The following is a 16910-nucleotide window of genomic DNA, read 5'->3' as shown; positions in this document are numbered from 1 at the left end:
ATTTACATAAGAAGTGATCTGGTTGAATTTGACGCAAACATCATCTATTTTTCACACTTAACTCTTGACATGGAAAGTGGGTGAATGACTTTTTCTGATTACCAAAAATAATGCTCTGACTATGAATATCGAATGACTGATTACGAATACGAATCTCCAAGAATTTCGCTACGTTTTCAAAACGATACACTCATACAGGAAGTATTAAATGAGTTAAAATGTACCTATTCTACAAATATACAAACATGTTAAAAGTAATACATGTCCTTTCGATAGTATTCTTATTTTGATCATATTGATATTGAGTCGAATGGAGTATCGCAAACTAAAGTGTATTGTAAATGTAACTTTGTAACTTATTGGATTAAAAAAACCGAAAACCGGTTTTTCCAAAAACCGGTTTTTTGGCCGGTTATAACCGCCAGGTTAAACCGTAAGCAAAAAAAACCGGTATAACCGAAAAGCGGTGTTTTGTCAAAAACCGCCATCCCTACCACAAATGTGAATTTGTGGAACCAAGGGTTTGTAGAAAAATCACTTTGACATTGTTGATACTATTTCCCCTTAGTTTTAAACTGTGTTGTTCATTCAACTTTAAACTCATTTACAATTTTTTGTTTAGTAAAAGGTAAAAAGTCAAATTTATCTATTTTAATGTCTGCAGCAACATTTAAAGTGTTGCCTAAATTTGCCAATTTATCAGCCTCTGTATTTCCCTTTACTCCAGTATGACCTGGAATCCAAGCTAAGATTATATTAAATCCTGCTTCCATTGACTCAATAACGAGTCTTTTAGTTAGGTTTAAAATATGATTGTTTGTCCCCCAGGTGGTGTTATGTAGTTTTTGGATAGCACTTTTAGCATCTGAAAAAATTATTGCTTCTTTTATATTTCTTTCAATACAAACAGATACAGCCTTGTTATTTGAAATAATTTCTGCAGTGCATATTTGAGTGTGCTCATGTAATCTGGATGCATAATTATAATTGATTGAGGGTATGTGTACCCCAAAACCTACTGACCTTGACTCGGGATCTAAAAAACCATCTGTAAATACCCATGTATAATTTCCATATATGGCTGAAAATTCGCTTTTTTTGGGGTTTTTGGTTTTGCTGCAAGGCGATTACCAGCACGATTTAGAGGCTGTCATGTAATTATGTAGACTGTAAAAGCTGTAAGAATGAACTAAACAATGGTAGAGCTCCAGGGCCAGAAAATATTTCTGCCGAATTAATAAAATGTGGCACAGATAAACTCTTTAGAGCGCTTACTTGGTGTATGAACAAATATATAAACGGTGTCACACCACCCAGTTTATGGAAAGTAGCTTATATTTCTTCCATTCATAAAAAAGGAAATAAGTAGGATTGCTCAAATTACAGAGGAATATCGGTAACTAGTACACTAAGCCGGGTGTACGGGAGCAATCTTAGAAATCTCATTGAGATGGAGTAGAGGGAACAAGATGAAGAAGAACAGGCTGGTTTCCGCGCTGGAAGGACTTGCACAGATAATGTCTTCTGCCTAAAACAATTAATTGAAAAAAAATCAGCAACCAATCAAGAGACCCATTTCATGTTTGTTGACCTCCGTAAAGCATACGACAGCGTTCCTGTGACTAAATTGTGGAAAACACTACAAGAAACTAACATCACCTACACTCTAGTCAACGCCTTAAAAAATCTATATGAAAATTCCACATCACAAGTAAAAATTAGCAACACAATATCTAAAAAGTTCATAGTTAACAAGGGTCCGCGCCAGGGCTGCTGTATTTCACCAACTTTGTTCAAGATATATGTTGCGAAAGCACTAAACCAGTGGAAACGTAAATGCCACGGTATGGGTATAGACCTCGGAGAGGTTTGTTTATATACCTTACAATTTGCTGATGACCAAGTGATCATAGCTAATGATAAAGACGACCTACAGTATATGGCAAGAAAACTAAAGGAGGAATATGAACAGTGGAGCCCATGAATCATACCCATAGGAGCTGAGTTATCCAATATCGAACTAAAGGGTAATGAAAAAATCGCATGCTGTAGTGAATACACGTACCTGGGAGTAATCTTGGATAGAACGGGAAAAGACGATGAGGAAATAAAGAAAAGGGTAACACAAGCTAGAAGAACAATTGGCTGCCTAAATGGAATACTTTTGAGCTCCGAAATAGGAATACAGCGAATATACAATATCTACGAAACACTTATTAAAAGCAGCCTACTTTACGGAGCAGAAACTTGGAGAATAACCGAGAACAACAGGAGAAAATTAGAAGCTGTAGAAATGGATGTGTTTAGAAGATCGTTAGGTATATTCCGTAGGGAAAGAGTTCGAAATGAGGAAGTAAGACGACGAATTGGAATAGATGGTTACTTAACAACAGACATTGAGAGAAAACAGTTGATTTGGTATGGTCATGTTCAAAGAATGGAAGACACAAGATTGCCCAAAAAGATCATGCAGTGGGTACCATCAAACTGCAAAAAGCGAGGAAGACCCAAAAAGACATGGAAAGAAGGGGCAACCAAAGCAATGGGTGCAAGGGATCTTAGAGATGGCCAATGGGATGATAGAAGGAAGTGGAAGTTAGGCATCGGACAACGTCGAAAGACGTTCTAAAACCGATACATACATATATAAAAGCTGTAAAAGCTTTTGGCGAGGTGTGATGTAATGATAGTAGTTTAATTAGATTAGGTAAAATATGAATAAAACATGAATGAATTAGAAACATACAACACGAATATTTATAACAGTTGAGCCTTGCAATTTGTAAGCTTACTTTGTTAATTGCAAGAAAACGCATTGCAGTTTATAAGCTTATTTTATTAATTGCAAGAAAACGCATTATTACATTGACTGATTCTTCTGTTAGTGAACCTAGAGTATCGTATAATATAGAGGGTGGTGTTTTGAATACATTTGTTATTTCGTAAGGCGGCGAATTTAAGGAAAAATCATGAAACAAGTCAATTTTTATTTTTGTAAATTATGATATTGACCTTTTCATGATCATTTTTCAGTGCATCACAAATGATAGGAAAAAGGGTAAGTCCGTGATAATACACATTTATGACATTTATTCTAACATGACATTTTAGTTAAATCTGACAGTTGTCACATTTTATTTTCAATTTAGAATAAAAACAAATCAAATATGTTTCTTGCATTTATAAAATGGTATTTTCTTTGATTTGTATAGTCTTATAAATTATACAGATTATATTTGTAATATTATTATCTAATTAAAAAAAATTATTTTAAAATAATTTATTAAATAAAAAATTATTTTTTTTAATTATGGCGCCATCTATCGACAACTAGAATAATCACAGAACTAAAAGTAATCACCGACGTGCCTTTTTTTTCTATCACATACAATTTAATGCTTTAGAAAGAAATCGAAAAACTGTGACGCACTGAAAGATGATCATGAGAAAAAGAATATTTTGGCATATTTTATAACATAATAGTGACGTCATTCATCGGGGCGTGATGACGTAATCGATGATTTTTTTATTGAAAATAGGAGTCGTGTGCTAGTTCGTTTGAAAGGTTATTCAATTTTCAGTTAAGTAATATAAACATTAATATAATTATTTATACATACAGTGTATCCAAAACTATTTATTTAAATTAAAGTAATGGACGAAAAAAGAAGAATTTACGTAATTTGTTTAATTAAAAATATATTCTACTACTGTTAGAAGACAGAAAAAATGTTGTAACAGTGAAAAATGTCGGCAATCATCATGGCAATCTTTATCTTACCTGCAGCAGCGCGAAAAAGCTGCAAAGGTGTTGTTTTGAACCTGGTTCTAGATTAATTAACTAGGATGATCTTCTTTTTCTTGGACCTCGCTTTCCAAATATTTTCCGTGCATGATGGCACGTATTAGGTCATATCTGGATTAATTTTGCATAATATGTCCAAAGAATTCTAACTTTTGAGATTAGATAGATAGATTTACACAGGTGGCTTTCTGGCCTATTCCACTGCTACCTTTTCAGATCTATTATGGTCCTCTAGTCCTAGAAAACATTCTATAGCCTGACCCTTTTTAAAAAGTCTAATAGCTTTGAGACTGAACTTTCCGTGTAGCTATTTACCGTTGGATTTTGTTCTCCTAATGCAAAGAACCGCACATTTGCTATACTGTCACAATGACATAAAATGTGCTCTGCTGTTTATTCTTCCAGATGGCAGAATCTGCACAGGTCGTCATCTGCCAATCCCATCAGATTTAAGTGCCCATTTAGCTTAAAGTGGCCTGTTAGCAGACCTACTATGGCTTTGACTTTTTTCCTGTCTTTGCTTATTAGGTCTGCCGTAAATTTTGGCAATGTTCTGTAATGAACTGTTTCGCCTGTCTTTGACCTGGTGAATTCCTAAACCATTCCAAAGGTTTGTGAGCTACCCACTTTCTTGTAGCCGTTCTTGTAACTGCCTTTGCAACGCCGCAGAAGTGTTCCGGTCCAACGAATGGCATTTTTGAGCCTTTTTTGGGCATTTCATCTGCTTTTTCATTACTCTTATGACCCTTGTGCCCCGGTACCCAGGCTACCGTAACCTTGCTACGATCTTCTAGTTTATTTAGGGCACTCACACAATCCCATACTAGCTTAGAATTGACTTCTACAGAATTGAGTGCCTTAAGCGCTGCCTGACTATCTGTGAAGATGACAACTGAACGGAACGTTCTTTTCTGCCTTTCTATTTCTTCCACACAGTGATGGATTGCTGTTATTTCCACCTAGAAAACTGTGATATCCTTTGATAGACTAACCGGGAACTGAATTCCTTGAATTTTCCCTACTATGCCGGCTCCCACACCTTCCGATGTTTTTAAGCCATCAGTGTACCAGGTAGCAATAGCCTGTATGGGTACGCCTTCCTTCCAGTCTTCCCTGCCTGGTATATTAATTTTGAACTTATTGTCAAAGCTATATCTCTTGCTGTTGCATCGATCTTTCCCATCTTTATATCGGCTTTTAGCTCCTCGATTAGCTTTCTATTGTCAGCACCATGCACCTGGATATGTGGCTGACCATATATTATTCTGTGCATCACTCATCTGGCTTCGCCCTGCATAAAGATATAAATTGAAGGTAGATTCAGCAGGGCTTCTAGCGCTGCTCTAGGAGTGGTTTTTATGGCCCCCGTAATACACAGGCATGCTAGCCTTTGTGTATTACCTAGCAGCCTTATTGCTGCTCCCACTTGCTGCGTCTTTGTCCACCACGTCACCGAGCCGTAGGTTATCATGGGTCTAATAACCCTTGTGTATAACCATAGAGTCATTTTGGGGTTAAGCCCCCAATTCTTACCACACATTCTTCTACATCTGTCCAAGAATATAGTAGCTTTTTGTGTGGTTTTTAAGATGTGAGTATTCCATGTAAGCCTATGATCAAAATAAACCCCAAGGTATTTTGTTTCTTTGGCAAATGAAATCTCTTTTCCTCCCAGCGCCGCTGGCTTTAGGCCTTGTAGTGCTCTCTTTTTGGTGAAGTTGACGTTTTGTGTTTTCTGAGCATTGACTATCAGTGTCTCTTGTTTACACCAGTCGTCAACTATATTTCGGGCTGCTTGCATTCTTCCAGACACCACCTGAGCAAACCTTCCCCTGACAACGATTGCCATATCGCCAGCGTATCCTAAATAGTAAAAGTCTTCTGTGGACAGATTTTTGAGAAGATGTCTACTCATAGCCACTATCTAAAATCTGGTAGTAATATTATTAAATGCCCCTTCAATATCTAAGATTTGATGATGGTCAGTACCTCTTGGTTGTTCTTCATTTTTCTGAGAACCTTCTCATTTTTGATTCGGTGAGCCACGGAATTTTAAGTGTTCTCTGATATAGCCACATCTCAAATGCTTTTCAATTTTGTGCACATATCTTCGTTAGAGTCTCACGATTCAACACTACAAAGCACTACATCGCAGCATTCTTACTCCTGTGTCAAGAGAGAGGTTTTAAAGAAGGCCCCCATCAAATTGAAGGTGGATTTATCTTTTTCTTTCTCTTATCTCTTGATTATCTCTTGTTTACAGCTAATAGACGTTTTTACTATGGAAAAACACTAAAAATAATATAAAATAGAACGATAGCAACCGCATTTTTAAATTGCAAGAAAAAAATGTCTAATAAACAAATAGAATAACTGGCAAACTAATTTATATTTTGGTGGCTTCTTTCAATTATTTAAACAAATTATATACTCATCAAATTCTATTTAAAAGTTTAGAAATACGACTTTTTAATAAACTTTCAAGAAACACAAGGTTAAAAAAATTCTACAGTGCAACCGGCAAAATAACGCAAAATATGAAAAACATATTAAGTTGTGAGATAAAAAGAAATTAAACTAGTAGAGTTGAGAAATTTAGCGATATAAACCTATAAATTTACATTATATTTATGGTTTCCCACCTTTAGAAGTATAGGACAAGTTTTGACAACTGACACTATGACAGTGACAATTTTAGTTGTTATACTCCTCTGATATGTCTAAAGGTGGGAAACCATAAATAGAATAAAAATTTATAGGTTTTTATTGCTAAATTTGCCAACTCTATTAGTTTCATTTACTTTTCTCTCACATTATTTTTATCCCCTTTTTTTATCTTTTGCGTTATTTTACCGGTTATTAGCGCACTCATCTCTGTATAGAAAAACCTTTTATTGCGTGACGTAAAAACGCAGTTTTTGGTCATTCTGACATTTTAGTCGACGTTTAAACACCTGTTCCATTAAATTAAATAAACAATTTCTTGAAAAAAATATTTCTTTTCATATAAAATTTCGTATCACAACTTATAGTATGGAATCCGAATATAGGTCGACCCGCACCCATCTGCTTGCCAGATGAAACACTTTTTTTTTTAAATTTCATACATGGACAAATAAGACTTGCATGTATTGCCTATCAAAATCGTGTCCTAGCTATCATCAAGTGAGGGACGTTTACTTTATTTTCAAATTAAATAAGCATATTCAGTTCAATTTATAGAATATTCAAGAAAAAATTTATGGAAAAATATCTAAAAACAAACCAACGGTGGCAAATTTTTAAAGACAACTAAAAAAAGAATGAATTTTGCGGTGGACATCAGAACTCATCATTGGATCATGGTAAACAAAAACTTCAAAAATATTTTATTAGCTTATGAGTCTCTCGAGGTTACGCTATCGAGTTTTTTTCATTTTGTCGACTATTGACTTTTTTTTATCGCTCAGAAATCAAAACAACGAATTTTGTTTTTTTCAAAAAAGGGTGTAATTTACAAAACAAAACTGTTCATCGTTTCTCACTACGCTCAAGCGCGCTGGCGCGAACTTGCTGCAAAGTGAGTCGAAGGTAGTGAGGTAGGGAGATAGTGTTGAATATCCCTACCTTCGACTAGCTTTGCAACGCCATTTTCTTTTTGTAAATTACTCCGCGATTCAAAAACATATTCCGATTCGCATCACTTTACAATGTAATAGTCAAAAAACAAATTAAAGATAAAATTTGACAATACCTTAAATGCGTTTTCCTCAAAATTGCTTTTTTCAAAGGCTGTAGACATTGTTACTCAAAAACTACTTGAACTACTCACCTGTCATGTTGTATACAGGGTGTCCAGAAACTTTACCGACAAACGAAGACAAGAGATTCTTCAGATAATTTTAAGATAATTTAACCCAATTCACTTAGTCCGAAAATGCTTCCTAAGGGAGCTAGAGCTCTTTGAAGATGGCGTCTTGTAATTAGTTTTTCTTAAATACCTCCAGAACGCTTCTATTTAGAAAAACAAAAATTGGTACGCGTATTTATCTTCAAGATATAAATCTAATCTATCCATTGCAAATTTCTAGTACCGATCATAGGCGTCCGTTTTGGGTAGGGCAACGGTTATTTTATCGCATAACTTTTTTATCTTTCACTTTTATGCATTTCTGATACTAGATTATTAAATTGTGAAGTATTCTAGTATTAAAAGGTACTCTTGTTTTAAATCGGTAGGACACACCGTTTTCTAGAAAAATCGATTTAAATCTTTTTCGTTTTTGAATATAAAAAAAAAGGTTTAAAAAAAAACTACATATTTAGAAAAACGAAAACTGGTACGTTTATTTATATTCCAGAGATAAATCGATTTCATTAATTGCGAATTTCTAGTACTGGTCATAGGTGTCCGTTTTGGGTAAGTCAACAGTTATTTTATAGCATAACTTTTTTGTCTTGAATTTTTGAGCATTTTTGACATTAGATTATTAAATTATGAGGTATTCGAGTACTAAAACTTACTCTTACTTTATGTTGGTAAAATACTTCGTTTTTTGTTGAAAAGTTCTTTCAATTTTTTTTTCAAATTCCAAAAACGAAAAACTTTCAAATTGATTTTTCTAGAAAACGGTGTGTCCTACCGACTTAAAGCAAGAGTACCTTTTAGTACTAGAATGCCTCACGATTTAATAATCCGGTGTCAAAAATGCATAAAAGTTATGGACAAAAACAAAAAAGTTATACGATAAAATACCTGTTGCTCTACCCAAAACGGACGCCTATGACTGGTACTAGAAATTTGCAATGAATGGAATCGATTCATCTATGAAAAGAAAATATGCATACCAATTTTCGTTTCTCTAAATAGAAGCGTTCTGGAGGTATTTAAGAAAAACTAATTTCATGACGCCATCTTCAAAGAGCTCTAGCTCCCTTAAGAAGCATTTTCGGACTAGGTGAATTGGGTTAAATTGTCTTAAAATTATCTGAGGAATCTCCTGTCTTCGTTTGTCTGTAGAGTTTCTGGACACCCTGTATTGGGACCGTGCAAGTTCGACAAAGCGACCCCTATTTCTACGCTCTATACTAAAATTCGCACTTTTAATTATATTGGCCAATTATATTAGTCCTGGTTACTGTATAATTGTCAAGGCCATAGTCCAAAAAAATAATAAGAAGAAAAAATAAGATTCAGGTTATGTTGTGAAAACGTCAACAATTGTATATAGTAAATAAAATTAGTTATTAAAATGCAGTACTGCAAGCAAAATAAAATTAATTAAATTTACCTTTATATAATAATTGCATATCATATCAATATTGTGGAGCAATATATAATTTTTCTGCTTCATTGACAGAAGGTATGAAATATACGTCAATTTGACAATTTCAATTGACAATATGAATTATTTAAGATAGTTGCAATATTTCTCCGCGACTCGCGCACGGTCGATAAACTAATAAGCTAATAAAATCTGTTTGAATTTTTTGTCTACCACGATCTAATGATGAATTCTGATATCCACATTCATTGTTTTTTAAGGTGTCTTTAAAAATTTTTCTCAAGAAGCTTAGATACCTTTGCCTAGAGACCTCAGCTTAAATCCTAAAAAACAAGTACTAATTTGTTATTTATTTTCTGTTCTTTTGCATGGTGTGGAGACATGGACCCTTAATAAACAATGCCTCAATAGGTTGGAAGCATTTGAAATATGGACATATCTAAGAATGCTTAGAATCTCCTGGACAGACAGAATATCCGATGAAGAAGTACTAAGAAGAATAGAGAAGAGCAGGAAGATACTGGATGCAATCAAAATAATAAAACTGCAAGATTTGGGTCGTATAACACGTGGTGACAGATATAAGCTCATAAAATTAATAATGCACGGAAAGATTTAGGGAAGGCGCAGTAGGTAAAAGAAAAATATCGTGGCTGAGAAATCTCAGAGAATGGTTGGATGCAGCTCAACTGAACTCTTTCGAGCTGTAGTGTCAAAAGTTAGAATAGCGATGATGATTGCCAGCCTTCGTCGCGAAGATGGCACATAAAGAAGAAGACAAATTTGCCACCGTTGGCTAATTTTTCAATTTTTTTATTTGAATGTTTTCTTGAATAATCCATGAGTTATACTAATGTTATATAAGTATACATAAATATGCTTATTTAATTTAAAAATAAAATAATTCTACCATACTTAAAAAAAATGTGCTTGAAATATTGATTTCAACCCCTACGCCCTCCTTAAGTTTAGCTATGACACGATTTTAATAGGCAACCCTTGCAAGTGGAGTTTGTCTATGTTAGACTATTAGTTATAGATGAAATAAACTTAGTGTTACAAACTTTCCTAATTAAAACAATTGTTATGAATTCAAAATTGTATATTCATTAATTTTAATTAAAAACTTATTTTTAAATTATAATCGACAAACCACTAAAATGGTTCAATAATTAACATTTATACTAAATGTTTAACTGCAGGCGAATAATTTTTTCATTTAAATTAAAATTAATATTGACTATCAGCTAATGACATGCTTGGTGATATTGTAACTAGCAACAAAATTTGAACAACGTAGCAAAAAATTAATTACGAATAATGAACTAGATATTTGGGACTTGATTCAGTGAGCAGAATTTAATAATTGCGTACACAGCCATTGCAAAAATCCTAATTAGAGCAAGTCTCGAATAAGCCTTTTTTTATAGAATGGTTAGCTACACAAATAAATCAACCTTCGTAAACCCGTGGTTAAAAACTTACATTAAATACCGAGTGCGGGTCAAATGCACCCCAAGCTTTTTTTGGTTTATAATTTTTTTTTTCAGTGTTTAGGGAATATTTAGAGGTTATAGCAGCTCCAAAGAGACACTTGCTCATTCAGATTTTAACTGCCTCCAAAATTGTTTGACCTCCAGCTGTAATCATCTCCTTTGTTATTATTATTATGAAGACATAATTATCAAAAACAGATAAAAATCAAATCACAAAACATAACGAAATATAATAGGACAAGATCGAAACAAGACAGAAAAAGAACATAGAAATACAGTAGAAGAACTACCAAGACAAGGAAAAAATAATTATAAGGGGTTTAGTGAATCACTAATCCAAAATTCTAAAGACAACAACAGAAGTAAGAATTTCCTAAGAGGAAAGAAAAAAGGACTCTGACAAGTAAATGACTGGCATAACCAAATAAAAGAAAAGAGAAATGTTAGAGGCGTGAAAATATTATAAAGACAAAAAATATATCGCCGAGGAAACTGAAGAAACAGAGACAAAGGAAACCATAGAGCAGTTAGCAGCAAATGAAAACAAATAGAAGAAATAAAAACTGAAGAATTAGAAGAAGCAACCATTATTCAATCTTCGCTGGTCCAATGCTGAACATCATCTCCCTCATAATTTTCCATCTGTTTCGATCTTGTACCTCTTTCATTCAATTATTGCTATGGCAACGTTTTAGATCGTCAGTCCAACGTATTGGCGGACAATCTCTGCATCAATAGGCATAATTCCTTGGTCTCCATTTAAGTAGCCGCTTGGTCCAACTGGTTTCGGTCTTTCGGGCCACGTGACCTCCCAGTTCCACTTCAGCTTTGTCATTCTCTCTACCACATCAGGCTCTCCTGATCTTCGTCGTAGCTGGCGGTTTGAGATCTTGTCTCGTAATGAAACTCCAAACATAGCACGCTCCATCACCCTTTGCCTTTGAGCCATATGGATCTTATGCACTGTTCTCTTTGTAACGGTCAACGTCTCCATAAGTCAACATTGGCTAAACACACTGATTAAAGGTTTTCCTTTTAAGACATATGTCGGTAAAATTTGAAAATGCCTGGTATTTTCATCTTGTTCATATGCATATATCCTCGCTAAATTCCAAGATTTGTCATTGTAAGTATCAGCGCTAGCTATTCAGCTGACACGTGCTCGAGAAGTTACAACTTTAAATAAAAGCCGGACATGAACGGACTATTTTTATTGTACAGTTGAAGTAACATACAAGAGGTCGAAAACAGGTTACAATTGTCTTATATACTGTTACAGAGTAGTGGGATGGTCACTGCTGTCAACAATGGACAGTGACACCGCGCGAAATACGAATAACTTAAAACCTAGTATATCACATCATTCCTCCCCTTAAAAAAAATATGCAAATATTTCATACTTTAACATACCATAAAAAAATAATTATTACCTACTTAATTCTTTAATAAGAGTGAAATGAAATTTTTATAATGTTACACTTTATATTAATTTCAGAGTCTGTAAATACACAAAAAAAAATATATGCCTATCCTTCATCTATAAAAATTTTCTTTTATCCTATAACTTTATCAGCCTAATATAATACATAACTAGGTACCTTTTTTTAACAAAAACAAAGTATATAACCATCAAGAATTTTTAACAAGTTTCAGCAATCATTTATTTTTATTACGTTTAGAGCGTCTTAAAATTGGCGTGTTTTGATTGTCGTGTTTATTAAAGTTATTTTCTGAGGAAGGCTGTGAAATTTGAGGAATGTCTTTAGCAACATTTTCAGCAAGGTTTTCTTTTAATTGAACGTTTTGACATTTGTCAGATTTATTGCCTTCTTGAACGTCGTTAGCTGAAATGTTTGATTTTATTGGAATGTGTGGTACTTTGTTACTAACAACTTCAAACTTTTTGATTTGATTGGTGTGCCTTTTCCAAGTTTTTTGCAAATCGATCACTTCAACTAAGTAAGTTCGCTTACTTAAAATTTTTACAATTTTTCCCTTAATATAACAAGGACAATTAACATTTCTATAATCTTTGACTAAAACTGTTTCTCCTATTTCAAAATTAATATTATTTTTACCACCTTTATATTCTACCTGCATATTTTGTACGTTTTCGACCCTTCTGCGTATTTCAACAGTGTTTAAGCCTTTATTTGTAATTGTGTGTTCTGATGGCAAAAGAGTTGAAAACCTATTTCTTAACTGTCTACCGAACATGAGTATCGCTTGGCTAACACCAGTAGAAACATGCGGTGCATTACGGTAGTCAAACAAAAATCTAACTAATGCCAAATGAATATCTCCATTGTTACGAGATTCAAGAGCTTTTTTAATCGCGTTTTTAACAGTTTTTACAGAATTTTCTGCAGCTCCGTTGGAGGAGGGAGAGTACGGAGGACTAGTTAAGTGTTTAATGTTATTTTGTGTCAAAAAATACTCAAATTCTTCAGAAACTAAAGATCTACCATTATCTGAAACTAACGTTAATGGCAGGCCGAACCTAGCAAATACACTTCTAAGTACTTTAATTGTGCACACAGAATTTATACTTGACATTTCGAAAACTTCCAACCATTTTGAGAATGCATCTACAATGACTAAGTAATATTTTCGTTTTAGCTCAAAATAATCTAGATGTATTCTTTCCCATGGACCTTTTGGCCACGACCAGGGTATTATTTCCGCTTTTTGGGGATTGTTGGAATGAAGCGTACAAGCTTCGCGTGACTTGCTAATTTTTTCAATTTCTTTGTCTAAATTTGGAAACCAAACATAACCTCTAGCAAAATTTTTCATTTTAACAATACCCATGTGTGTATTGTGAAGTTGCTTTAAAATTTCGTTTTGTAACTTATAAGGGATAACAATTCCATGATTCCAAAAAATGCAATCTTGTTTAATACAAAAATCACATCTTTTAACAAAAAATGGATTCAACTGAGCCTCCTTTACTTTCTTAGGCCATCCATTTGTAATAAATTTTTTTACTTTAGTAAGCAGAGCATCCGAATTGGTAGCTTGCCTAATATTTTCGAAATTTAATTTTAAATCGTGACTTGACTCTACAAAATTATAGTAATCAAATTCAACTGAATCACTTAATAAAAAATCTTTACTATTTTTAATCGGTAAACGTGATAGCCAATCTGCACTGTTTTTTCCACCTGAAACATACTCTACCTCGTATTGATATCCCGATAAAATAATTGCCCATCGCCTTAGACGATTTGCTGAAAATTGTGGTATTGCTTTTTTCGGGCCAAAAATAGTTAAGAGTGGCCTCATATCAGTAACTAAAATAAATTTTTTATTATATAAATATTGACTAAATTTTAAAATTCCAAAAATTATTGCTAATCCCTCTGATGTAGCAAGAAGCTGATTATACGTTTTTTCTTCTGGGTTTTCAGGACTTACCAGATCGAAAATAAGCTGATATGCGCCCTCGTCTAAAGCGTTTATTAAAATAGCTCTCATCTTCTCTGCTTCCGTATTGACTTTGATACCGTTTGCTGCGAAATAGTTTCCTAGCCGCGCTTTAAAAATTGACCAGTTTGAACTCTTCAAACAGAACTCGCGTAATTGACCACATATAGATTCCGCCATTTTTACACTTTTTCACTATTTTTTATACGTTTTTCACTACGTATTTTTTACACGTTTGGGCTTAAGTAAGAGTTTATCCTCGTCGTCAATGTAATGTATCAGCGCTAGCTATTCAGCTGACACGTGCTCGAGAAATTACAACTTTAAATAAAAGCCGGACATGAACGGACTATTTTTATTGTACAGTTGAAGTAACATACAAGAGGTCGAATACAGGTTACAATAATTGTCTTATATACTGTTACAGAGTAGTGGGATGGTCACTGCTGTCAACAATGGGCAGTGACACCGCGCGAAATACGAATAACTTAAAACCTAGTATATCACAGTCATCATCTAGGTTTTAGATATATTTATTTTCCATTCCTCTTCCAGCGAGGAAAGGTAGAGCTGATTTAAAAAGTTCTTTAACCTCATCTACCCTGTCTGCTATTAGCACAATATTATCTGCAAACCTCAGGTAGCTACTAAGCCTTTCTCCTTTTATATTTATGTCCTTATCGGCCAGTTGTGCCCTTTTACATGTATATTCCAAAAAAGTAGTGAAAATTTTCAGTAATATGGTGTCCCCTGACGTACCCTACCTTGTATCGGTAATTTCACGATGATCGGTAGTTTCACGATCACCCACTATAAAACTAAGGGTAAGAACAGAACAAGTGGGTCGCGATGGAGGTGGAGGTCGCGGTCGATGTCGATATCCATGAAAAACAAACACATTGTAGTAAATGGAAGAGAACAGAGCAGGTAAGTCGCGGTGGAGGTTTAGCGCGATGCCATCCAGGAGGTTTACATCGATGCTTTTAAAAATAAAATGAGTTTGTTTTACATGGATGTCTACTGCGCGGCCTACAAGGATGCTTCCCTGTGATTGGTCCGTTCGAAGACAAGTTGTCATTACCTGCGCTATCTGAGTTGATACTTTTTATATAATCCCTTTTTTGTATTTAGTTTATTTTTGAATTTCTAAAGCACTTAAATACGGTAAATTTTTTAAATATGAAGGAGGATTTGATTATTTACAGCTGATATTTCATCACTATCATCACTTGACTGACACAACATCGCAAAAGCACAGTATTTTTGTAATTCAAATTCCATTAAACTACATCACTTGATAGTGGTTCTAGCTCGACTGACAGCGCAGGTGACCTCCTTGCTATGTGCTGTCGACATCGACCGCAACTCAACTAGTAGCATTCACCGCAACCTACACCTCAACCTCGACCTACTTGTTCTGTTCGTACCTTAATTGTTGTGTCTTGGTATATGTGTTAAATTATATTTATATACCCATAGTCAATAGGGCTTTTCATCGATTGTCATTTTTTCGAGCTTCTGCCATGTGTCACATAATATTAATAGAGCTACGTCATACGTCTTTGGTTTGTATCATTGGTATATACCAATAACATATGACGTAGATATATTAATATTATGTGACACATGACACAAGCTCGAAACAAATGACTGTGAATGAAAAGCCCTATTGGGCATTATGTCAATGCTTGTACTTTTTGTTGATTTGTATTTATGGTGTCAAAAGTCTTTCTGTAATCCACCAAAAAACTAAAGCTACTTGTTTATTACACTATTCTGTACATATTTTTATAAGATATTTATTTCTAAAAGACGTTTGTTCAGTCGCCTTTTCTAAAACCTGCCTGTTCTATGGGCTGACAAAATTCAAATTTATATCCTTGGTTTAAGCACCCAATAATGAGCACTCCAGTTTGCTTCCTCTCAATGAAAAATATTAATATTAAAAACTACAGATAAATTAATGGAAATAATATATTACTCAAATAAGTTGCGGACCAGTTTTTGATGACAAAAGTGGGGCTGTAATTTATTAGATATGTTTTTTAAAACGTTTTAACGCTACTAGTTGCAGGTGGCTACAACATTTTGAATTACAGAGCACTCAAAATCGAGGACATAAACAAGTAGTCCTAATATTAATTATTGTAAAAGAGCTACGTTTAAAAAACTGAACAGTAATTGACTGGTTGAAAATAAAACTCATATTCAATTTACCAGCAATTTTGTCAACTACTTTAATTTAACGTTTTTGTCTAGTGGGTTTTTTTCGTCATTATTTATTCGTTACAAAATTGCCAATTTCGCCCCAAAAATGTCGAGAGTTCTTGTATTATTCAACAGCTGGTAATTAGGGGTATGTAACCTGCATTTCGCTCGAAACTTATCCGGATTTTTTTCTCGCTTCCTGCCTCGCAAATTGTTATTCGTGCACATTTTCATAAATTTTGTTAGAAACGCCCTACGCATAGCAGCTTTGTTGATGTTACTCCAATCTTGATACAACCCTTTTTTGTTTATAATGCAATTGTCCCCTCGGAAAATTGATTTTTCTCATCCCTGGCTGTGATTACGTCACGTGAATCCGACTGAAAATTGACCCTTCATCGTCACCGTCGTCACCATAGGCACTAGAGGTGTCCAATGCAGTTACTGCCAAGTATTTTCTAAAAATTGTTACTTTATATAAATAAATGTTATTGTTCTACTTCGTCGTAAATTAAATACGATAATATATAAACTAAAAGATTTTTTTCAAAATTAAGCTACTAAAAATAGTATCAAATACCTCTTGGGGAGCTGATACAACAACCTAACTTACTCTACACAGATAATTAAGCTAAGATACTGCTCATATAATAGATCTTTTAAAAAACCCCTTTAAAAAGCTTGACTAAGTATATTCAAAAAGCATGCTTG

This window comes from Diabrotica virgifera, chromosome 7, assembly GCF_917563875.1.
Source record: "Diabrotica virgifera virgifera chromosome 7, PGI_DIABVI_V3a".
In the NCBI taxonomy this organism is placed as follows: domain Eukaryota; kingdom Metazoa; phylum Arthropoda; class Insecta; order Coleoptera; family Chrysomelidae; genus Diabrotica; species Diabrotica virgifera.
The sequence above is the reverse complement of the archived record's forward strand: the minus strand, read 5'-3'. Positions refer to the sequence as shown.